Source organism: Phalacrocorax aristotelis, unplaced genomic scaffold, assembly GCF_949628215.1.
Source record: "Phalacrocorax aristotelis unplaced genomic scaffold, bGulAri2.1 scaffold_61, whole genome shotgun sequence".
Classification (NCBI taxonomy): Eukaryota; Metazoa; Chordata; class Aves; order Suliformes; family Phalacrocoracidae; genus Phalacrocorax; species Phalacrocorax aristotelis.
In genome coordinates this window covers 230,396-240,503 of record NW_027441125.1, presented here as the reverse complement: position 1 = coordinate 240,503, position 10,108 = coordinate 230,396, and the positions used below count along the sequence as shown (strand labels likewise).

The 10,108-nt window shown below is 60.0% G+C and overlaps 1 long non-coding RNA gene across 2 annotated transcripts; it reads right to left on the bottom strand.

The window, feature by feature from the left end:
* Positions 1-6,054: 6,054 nt before the first annotated feature.
* Positions 6,055-9,254, bottom strand: LOC142050913 (uncharacterized). Of its 2 annotated transcripts, none has more exons than XR_012658200.1 (3): positions 9,137-9,254; positions 8,481-8,864; positions 6,055-6,633 (listed from the first exon to the last, which is right to left on the bottom strand). It is a non-coding gene; the product is annotated as an uncharacterized LOC142050913 (long non-coding RNA). The 2 variants fall into 2 exon arrangements; XR_012658199.1 differs by having other exon boundaries at positions 6,059-6,633; positions 8,524-8,864.
* Between the last annotated feature and the right edge of the window lie 854 nt (positions 9,255-10,108).

Below are 10,108 nucleotides of genomic sequence, written 5' to 3'. Positions count from 1 at the left end.
TTCAAGCATTCACCTTCCTGGTATTACCAGCACATTGAGACACAGGCGAGGAACTTAACTGCTCTTCTAAAACTATCCAAATGACAATTACAGCCCTGAAAGAGGAGTGGAAGAGAAGAACAGGAGAGATCAGGCAGCAAAAATGCTCTGCAGGCTGCTGCCAGCCAACACTGCACTCTTTTGTTAAAGCCACCCCGCCCCCCCAAATGCAAACAAAAAAACCCCCCATGACTTCATGAAGTGCGTGGGTTTTTTTTCTTTTCAGTAGTCCTTTTGGAGCTCATCCCTGTCTCAGCATCTTGTCTTGTCAGAGCATGAAGTGCAGATGATCTGTATCCCGATGACATTTGCATGGGATGAATACATTTTCAGAAATAGACCCGATCCGTGAGACTCCTGTCACCTTTGTGGTTTTAATAATCGTAACTCAATTTTATCGACTGACACACTTGTGAGAAAACTAATTAACTTGAAACGTAGCCTCTCCTCGGGGAAAAAATGTGTTAGACACCAAATGAAACCGATTCAGAGCTCCAAACCACGATGGAGCCGATAGAGCTGTTGTGACTTAGTTTGTATGTTTAATTAATTGGTTAATAACTCTTCTAAGCAGCGCAGAATGAAGAGCTGGACCCAAAGAGGGTGCGCTGCGCTGGATCCAAAAAGCACCCTTCCTCCAGAGACCCGCCTCAGGTGGCGAGTTCGCTCTGGTGCATGCCGGCCTCCCGAACTTCGGGGTCCGATGTGACCGGACCCCCACCTCCGGGGAGGGTCCTCGTACCCTGCCCAACCCTTGCTTTCCCCTGCAGCCCCCGATGCCCCCACGCCACCCCCACAAGCAGCCAAACCGGCTTCTGCTTTTGGCCCCCAAACCAGCTCACTTTGGGACCGGTTCTGAGCCAAAAAGCCCAGCTGCTGAGCCTGTTCTCAAGTCCCAAAAGCGCAGCACTTGACCTCTGCTCCTCAGCCCAAAACCACACCACTTAGTCCCCTCGCTCAGGCCCTCAAAACGCACGACTCGATCTGTTTCAGGGCCCCGGCGTCAGCCACAGGAGCCTGCTCTCAAGGCCCAGGAACAGAAGAGCTGTGCTCTCCACGCTCAGGGACCAAACCAGCTGAGCCTGGCTGCGTCCCGGCCCCCTCCGCAGTCCCCACGGGCAACGCTCAGGGCCGCGGAGAGCGCAGCCACCCCGCAGCCCTGCACCCCCACGGCCCACGCGGGCACTGTCGGGGAGGCCTTGGGAACTGAACTGCGCGGGCCCGGCCCCGCACCCCGGCGGGGCAGCCCAGCACCGGCCCGGCAGCGCTTTCTTCCTGCTCTCGCAGGCCTCGTTTCCCCGGCAGCGCCGGGCCCGCACCCCAACCCCACAGGGGGCCGGGCCCGGCCCGCCTCCAGCAAACCGCGGCGGCAGCAGCCGGGGTCCCTGCCTGCCTCGCGGGCAAGGGGGGACCCGCCCGGCACCGCAGGAGCCCCCGCCGGGGTCGCCGCCGCCGCCGCCCGACCCCGACGAGGAGCAGTCGAGAGCCGGGTGGGGCTGCCCCTACTCCCCGGGGACGGGCACGGGCTCGGCCCCAAAACCCAACCACCGACCCACGACAGCGCTCGGCCCGGGGCCGCTGCTGCCCGCACCCCGCCGCCCCCCCGGGGGCTCCGCGGACCGGGAGACCCCACAGCCCAAACCCGCCGACCCACAGCGCGCCCGGCCATGCGGCTCCTCACCTGCTCTGGCGCGGCTCCGGCTGCCCCACGGCCCGGCACGGAGCCGAACCCGGCCACCGGACCATCCGCCAACCCCCCCAACCCCCGGACGCTCCGGGACGGTTCTCGTCCCTTTTCGCTCTGACGCCTCGAGCCGAGCCGGCCCCGCTCCTCCGAGCTACCGGCGGTGCCCGCTCTGCTGCTCGGGGCCGGGCCCTGTTCTCGCCCGGACGCGAGAAGCCGCTCCGGGGTCTTCTCGGTGCGTCCAGCCCCGTGCCGTGCCGGAGCGGGGAGAGCCGGGTACGAGCGCGGAGCCCTGGGGCAGGGGTTGCCCCAGTGCCGCCGACGGTGTGTGGGGGGGTGTCGTCGTCCCCCGCCCCACGCGGGGGGCGCACACACGGTACACCCGCGGGCAGGGGCATCCCCGGGGAGCCGTGCGGCCGGGCTGCGCCGTAGGAGGGGAAGGTGATGTTGGTTTCCCATTTTCCCCGCAAACTGATCCTCCCCCCCGGCCCCCCTTTCCCGCGCGTTACAGCCCGCGAAAAAGCTTTTAACAACCCGATCGACAACACTCCCTTTATCCCTCTTCCAGCAGCAGCAGCGAGAGATTAAGGCAACTGCAGCAGAGGGGAGGAAGGCAAGGAGAGCCTTTTCAAGCAAGGGCAGGACAAAATGCACGGCGTGGACAGGCACAGGAGAGGCTGCATTATCTGGAAAGCACAACGCCTGCCCAAGGGCAGAAAATAAGGAACGAATTGTTTCCAAGGAGCTGCAGCAGACGAATCACCTTTTTCTTTATTGCACTCCTGCCCTTTGTTATCCAAAGCGATAGGCTTCACCACCGGGCAGAAAATAGCTGCCTAGATTTACACGGACAACCAGAAACAATCAAGCCACCCAGCAAGAAGTTCGCAGCAGAGGTATAACCCATCAGCAGCTAAAACATTTGTTACGCAGGCACAACTAGGCACTAAACAAAGGCTTTCCAACTCTGGAGGTCTAGAACAGGTAGACATTAGCACAGAAGCACAAGGGGCTCCGTCACCCTGCACAAATCTCCCCGTGCCTACACACGCACACGTTCAGAAGTTAGTTATCAGAAAACGCCCGACTCAGCCATTTGCCACAGTCACGAGACTCACGACATGACACACGAGGTGGGCTCAGAGTTTTAAGGCAAGAAATACCTCCCCCACCCCCCACCAGAGATCTTTCAGGCTCCAGACCTGCCATCTCCCCGCACCAAACGTAACCGGCCAAAGGCTTTCAGGTGACCCAAAACACAGTACACAAAAAATAACCGGGGAGAGCCCTACATTGTGGAAAAGCGAACGATGCCCGACCGGGGCTTCTCTGCGGGGCCCGGCCCCCGCCCCGCCCCCGGCCCGACCCGCACGGAGATACCCCCCGGCCCGCGCCAGGCCTCACCTCACACGGAGACCCACCCGCTGCCCGAACTCACCCACCAGCGCTCTCCGGCCCCCGGACACGGCCGCGCTGCTCTCTCAGGCGGCTGCCGCAGGCGAGGCTCGGGCACCGCCAGGCCTCCAGGCGTCCCGAGGGGCTGCCGGCCACCGCAGGGGATGGCTGCCGGCGGCCGGACCGCCGCGGCGCTCCCCGCCCAGCTCCGAGCAGGCTCCGCCGGCCGCGGGCTTCCCACGCCGGGCCGCAGAGGGGCCCCGGCACCGCACAGGGACGCCTCGCGACCCGGCCGCCACACGCACCGGCCCTTCGGCCTCCACACGCACCGCTCCCGCCCCCGCTCCGACGCGCACGCGCCACCGGAAGCCCGAGCCCCGCGGGGCGGCCCTTAAAGGGCGGCCGGAAGGAACGGCCCCCACCGGCCCCGCCCCCGCGCCGGACCGCCCCCGCGCCCAGCCGGTGAGCGCCAGCGCCCCCTGCTGGCCGGGCCGCGCTCAGCTCGCGAGGGCGCCGAGGGCCGGGCGGGGCGGGGCGGGACGCCCCGGCTCGGGGCCAGCGCCTTCTCGGAGCGAGCGGGAAACCCCTGCGGGCCCCGGTCACGGCCGGGCAGAGCCGCGCGCCCTCCGAGAGCTGCTGAACGCGGCTGCCGCTCGTGACACATACCGAGCCGTCTGCGACGGGAGCGGGCAGAGGAGGAAGGGGCCGGCGGCCGCGGGGCCTGGCCGCAGGCGGGGGGGGGGGGGGCTGGGGCCCGGGGGGCCGCCCTGCTGGGTCACTGCCCTGCGCCGCACCGCGCTGGGGGCTGGGGCCCGACCGGCGCCGGGCGACCGGGGGCAGCCACGAGCAGGGGGCCTGAGCTTAGCCACGGCCTGCAAAACACCCCGAAGCGTGAGACGCTGCAAGGCCAAGGTGGTCCTTGGCAATGGGGGCGCCTGGGCTCGGCCTCCGCCTTACCTGTCCTGGGTCTGCGTGGCGTTCCAGGGGAATGGTGTTTTCCTTGTGCGGAAGGTGGGCTGGCCGTTCGGCCGTGCACCGGCCGTTACCGATCCTGCCAAAGGCGCTCGCACGCTCTGGCCCATTACTGCTGTGGTACCGCGCCGTAGCGAAAGGTGTTGTGTTTTCTCACAAAAAGCCTCCTATGGTCAGTTGAAGAAATAACCTCCTTCCGTGGCACTGACTCTTTTTGTACAGTCCATAGCTGGCTTTCGGCTTTTGTCTTTACAGCATTCAGTTTGCTTTCTGCCTAGCTTTCTACCTGCTGTGAAACATTTGGATGGTTTTTTCTTGTTGGTTTTTTTTCCCCCTACTTGCTCCACAACTCCCACACCAACCACCCAGCGTGGCTCGCCTTTCAGCCCCCAGACCGAGGAGCCTTGCCCTGGGACGGCCCTTACATGTCAGCAGAGTTGTTCCAGCTCTCACCCTGTCCCTACCCAGCTGAGGACGTCTGTGTCCGTGGGAGACACCCAGACACTCCCCCTGCAGCGTGGCAGCCCCCTGCCCCGTCAGTGAAAACTGCGGCAATATCGGCTAAGTTTAAAAGCGTCGGCAGGAGGTGCAGAATACGTAAATAAAGCGGCGGTTGGCTGCCGGGTATGGGTGCGATATAAATACCTTTTGTTTACAGGCCTTCGTGCCTATTCAGCGTTGAACGGCACCGCAGCCCACCCACCCCGGGGCTCACGGGGCTCGGAGAAGGGTCTCTCCAAGGGCACAACCTAAGGCAGCGCAGGAAGCCCAGCTGCCACGCTCCCAGTCGCTACGGGACACTTGCTTACAGCTACACCGACGAGGGTACGGATGAGGCTGGAACTAGCAGAAATGCTGACTCTTCTGGCCTTTTATTTGTGGAAGGTACAGCGCGCGAGCCTCGGCGGCTCACAGGAGAAGCGCGCAGTGCTGCCTAACTCTCATTCTCAGCTCACGTACTACTGCCAAAGCTCCTGCCCTGTGCTGTGCCAGATGCCGGCTGGCGTGAGCACCTGGGCTCCTGAGGGACCCCCTTGTCCTGAGAGCCAGAGGTACTCACTTCCCTTTGCATGAGGCCTGTAGGAGATATACCCTGCAATTTAAAAAATCCGTATCAAATGTGGCAGACTCAAAAGAGGGCATTTTTAAAAAGGCAGGTTTGTTTTCTTTGTTAACTTTACGATCTACAGCCTAGCAAAGAGCTCCCTTTCAGTGTCAGTCGCTTGGCTTTCTCCCCTACTGACGAGGTCCCAGCCTCCCGGTGAGATCTCGCTGGAGATATTCTGAGTTTCCCTCGAGTACGTGGCTGCCCTGGCCCGAGGCCAGCGAAGAAGCTGACTTTGCCCGTGCCTGAATCAGCAACACGTCCAGCAGGCGACTTGCAGAGCCCAGGGAACCCTCGTAAAGAGGTTTGGGGGTGGGGCGCGCCACATCTGCGGCATCGGCCGTGGGAAAGGACCGGCGCAGTAAAACAGGTGGGTGAAACCGCGGTCCGCGCCAATACGTGCTGCTGCCTGGGGCATCGCTTTGCTGCGGGTCAAGTCAGATGCTCTCTGTAAGAGTCAGTCAGGGTAAAGGCAGCAGCAGATTTCTTTTCTGCTCATTTTAACAAAGGCTGGACGGAGCCCATAGAGGAAGGCACTACGCGTCTTGCTGGGTTGGTTTCCCTGCCTTCTCGTAAGCTGTCGCGGAAACTTGCACGAGCAAAGCCTGTGCAAGCTGATGACAGCCACACACGGTTGAAGAGGGAGCAGACGGTGAGAGCAGAGGTACGCGCTCAGGCTGTGCGCTGGAAGCTAATGCTAATGCTGCAAAATAAAGAGTGGATTTTCTTTTTTGGGTTTAGGTGAGCGCTAAACATGACATGTGCGTATGTGCGTGTGTCTCTCGCAGGTTTTTGTCATACACCCCACCCTCCCACCCCAAAAAAACAACCCACACATGCCACGCGTTAAACAGTGGTTTTCCGTTGTACTTAGAAGTGCTTACATAGGTGTGTTGGTTTTTTTCTTTTTTATTTTTTAATGCAGAAACAGCAATACGATAGATTTAATACAGCTAGCAGTTAGATGGGTGTAGCTTTAGAGCGTCGGCTGTTTACAAAGCAACCGCACACCTTCTTTAACTCACAGTTTAAACAAGTAAACTTGCAGTGCATCACACGTGCTTTGTACAGTCACGTTCCACACGGCAGGCCAGATGCTTCACCCTGCCTTGTCCTTGTTGCCCCGACTCCAACGGGACCGCCGAGGCCATCCTGGGGACAGCGCCGCTTTCTAGCAGCTGGGTTGCTTGCCTGGACGCCCCACAGACAAAGAGTCATTTCCCCACTGAACCTCTTCTCAAATAATTTCCTAGCCCTGCAGGCCCCACGTCCTTTGGTTCATATTTCCTTTTTTCCGGGCTTGATGCACAGGACCGACGATTTCCAGAAATAGAAACAGAGGCTGATTCAGTCCAGGCTCAACATTCTCTGACCTAAACCAAACTGTCTTCGAAGAGATAGCTGTACCGTAGGCACCACCTCGGGAACAGAAGTTGCCCTGTCATAAAAAAAAAAAAAAAGAAGGAAAACAAGGCATTTCAGGCTGAGGAGGCTGAGCGGTGTGCTGGGGGCGGTGGGGGTTGGAAAGAAACAGTTCAGACGATTAGAGCGAGCTTAGCGTTGCAAAGCGTGCCATTATTTTTAATTTGGCAGTCAGAAGACAATAGATTCTGACACTGATTTCCTGTGTGCTGCGGGAGTTCTCTCCTCAGCACTCCTGTGCACCATTTTACTTTTGTGTCCCGTCCGCTTCGCTTTTGCGCTGTAGCTCTCCGGTTCTAGCTACGCTTCCCACCACCCCCATTACTCTTTGACAAGCCCAGCTCTCACTGTGCTTCCCTTCCCTTCCCTTCCCTTCCCGTATGCGCGTGCAGGGAAAAGCCCGCGCGTCTGCCACTACAGGACACGCTCTGGGAGGCAGGAGAGATGACGACGCTCCCTGACAGAGGACACAGCTGAGGGGCGGTCCGCCGGGGCTGGGGAGATGGCAGCACCTTCCCTCAGCTGCCCCATCCGAGCACAGGTGCAGGTGAGCACTGAGGAGAGACAAGCAGGCAGGAGCCGCAGAGCGAGAGAGAAAATAAAATTCACGGGTGGGTGCTACTTGCGTCTCATTTTTAGCGCAAGGGATGAATTCTCAGCACATTCTTGGAGCTGCCCCTTTGGGACTCACGGAGAAGAGGGAGGTTGGCCACGCGGTGCAGCCCAGCTCTGCTTCCCCTAAATGGTTTTACTGTTCAGGTGTTGCCCTAATCTGGCCGGTATCCCTGCAAAGAGTTTGGGATTTCTGCTGCCTCTCCGGGCCAACCGCAGACCCTGACTTCATCGCAGCGAATGACCCTGCGCTCGTCAGAGCGGTTGCCGAGTCACATCCCGCTGCCTTCCCTGCAGAACCGGTGACCCTTTTTCAGCCCTTGCCCCCTCTTCTCTCCGCTCGTTGCCCATCCCTTTATCAGTGCCGGCACCGATCCTGCCTCCAGCTCGCCCTGTCTCCACCTGCGAGCGCCCAACAGGAGCTAAATGTCTCCTCAAGGACGCACGGAAGAGACGCGCAGGTAACCCAGCACAGACCCCCTGCAAACATCTTCTTTCCATTTTCTTTCCTCTCCTGACACGAAGAGATGACTTAGGAAAAAGCGTACTGCTCACACTTCACCTGCACTGCTTCTACTTTCACTTTCGCTCTCCTTGGCAGTAATTAATAGCGGTGGCTGGGGGGGCTGGGGCATTCCCCCAAAGCGGCTGCAGTTACATCCGGGCGGTTGTGGCACTCCATTAGCTCTGTAGTTTTTAAATCTAAATCTTCTGGAATTGTTAGTTCTGCTCAGGAATCACCCGTACCTGCAAATTTTCTTAATAGCTACGCTTGACCCCAGCCACTGTTTAACAGCTCACCTTTATTTCTCTTCATTTAAGAACCTAAAGCTTCGTTTACTGCTTGGGTTGGAAGCAGGAGCTGTCGCTGCCTCTGAACTTTCTAACAGCCCTGTTACAATTTCAGTACTACCCGCTCCCAATTTAGCTTTCCGGGTCGATTTTCATTCTAGATTCGAAAATTTCCTTATTTTGTTTCTGATCAGGAGTCATTAATGCCTGCAGTTGATTTAGTAACGGCTGTATTTAGATTGAGCTATTAATGACTCGCAACTCTATTTATGGCATAAAAAAGGACTGCCTTTATTTTTTTTAACTACAGATTAGGAATAATGACTGCCTGGTTTGTTCAGTAATAGGTGTGATTAAATTTAGTCACGACTCCTCCCTAAATAATATGTATTTATTTGCACTCTAACAATTTAACCTTCCCTTTACCGGCCAGGGGCACCGACAAGTGCCCGTGCGTACCTCCGCTCCCCCTGCGCCGGCTCCCCAGGGAACAGCCTCTTACCCTGACCAGAGTCTGCAGCGGCCCGTTGTCATCCCAGCTCCTCGCCCTCGAGAAAGCGGCCGCCTGAAGCGGCGGCAGCTCCGCTGCTGCCCAGAGGGGACGGAAATGGCGCGGGGTAAAGCTCTCCGGGCCGCCTGCGTCCCGCGCGGAGGCGGTGACCTCAGCAGCCTGTACGCTGTTGGGGCCGAGCCAACAACCTGAGGAGGAGTTGCAGGGCGTAGCTGTTTCTGCAACAACCACGCTTTCCCGCCTGGCTGGACAAGAAAGCGGGGCCTGCGGGGGCCTGGAGAGGCAGCATCGCTGCAGGTTGTGCCACGGCTGTTGAGAGGCCAAGGCAACACCTGAAACAGTGAACGGCACAACTAGTGAAAACCCCCAAGGTTCCGGGTTCAGTAAAGACAGGAATTGCAGCAGCACAATAAAATGATCTCACGAGGGGAAAAAAAACAGCAAAGCAAAAACCAAACCCCAAACAGAACACCATACCACTAACCCGTCTCACCGCCCCCTCAGCGCCCAAAACAGCATCCTGGGAGAAAAAAAGCAAAGCAGGCCACAAGGGACCTTTCTAGTACAGATGCCGCCAAAGAGTGCCAAGCTCTGGAATCCTTACCTCAGGCAACGCCTCCGCTTCTCTAAACGCCAGAGCACGCCTGCCCGGGGGGCTGAGACAGCCCCAAAGCTGCGACCGCCCGAGGGAACACGGGAGCACCGACGCCAGAGAAGCCCAGGGCCAGAGCCGGGGCTCTTCCACCCCCGGGCCCCGCCCCCGCCCTTCCCACAGCGCCCCGCGAAAGGGGCGGGCCGAGCCCCCCGGGGGGTGAAGGCCCCGGGAGCCGTACGAGAGCCGCCTGGAGTTCCCGGCACGGGAGGGAGTGGGGAGAGAAAACACCCAAACCGAGCCCCCCGAGCGGAGCAAACACAGGCTCGGGCTGTTGCCGGGGGGCGGGGCCTGTCGCTAAGGGGAGAGAGCCGGCACCGCCCCCCGGGCCGTTGCCGGGGGGTGGGGCCTGTCGCTAAGGGGAGAGAACCGGCACCGACCCCCGGGCCGTTGCCGGGGGGTGGGGCCTGTCACTAAGGGGGTGTGTCCAAAGGGACGCTGGCAATGCCCCTGGAGCCATCACCAAGGGCAGGGCCTGTTGCTATGGAGGGTGGGGCCAGGCAGCACCAGCAACACCCCCAGGCTGTCACCAGGGGGTGGGACCTGTTGCTAACTGGGGATGCTGGGGAGCACACGAGCACGGCCCCACCCCACCAGGCCCTCGCCAGGGGGCGGGGCCTGTCGCAAAGGTGGGTGGGGCCAGAGGGGTCAGATATCAGCCCGCGCGTATAGACCAGTGCGTCCCAGTAATGACCAACATGCCACACAGTATGGATCCCAGTACATCCCAGCTCCCTCCCAGCGACGCCCAGTACATCCCAGTTCCCTCCCAGTACATCCCAGTTGCCTACCAGTGCAGCCCAGTACATCCCAGATCCCTCCCAGTCCGTCCCAGTTCCTTCCCAGTCCGTCCCAGTACATCCCAGTTCCCTCACAGTACATCCCAGTTCCCTCCCAGTTCACACACAGTTCACTCCCAGTTCC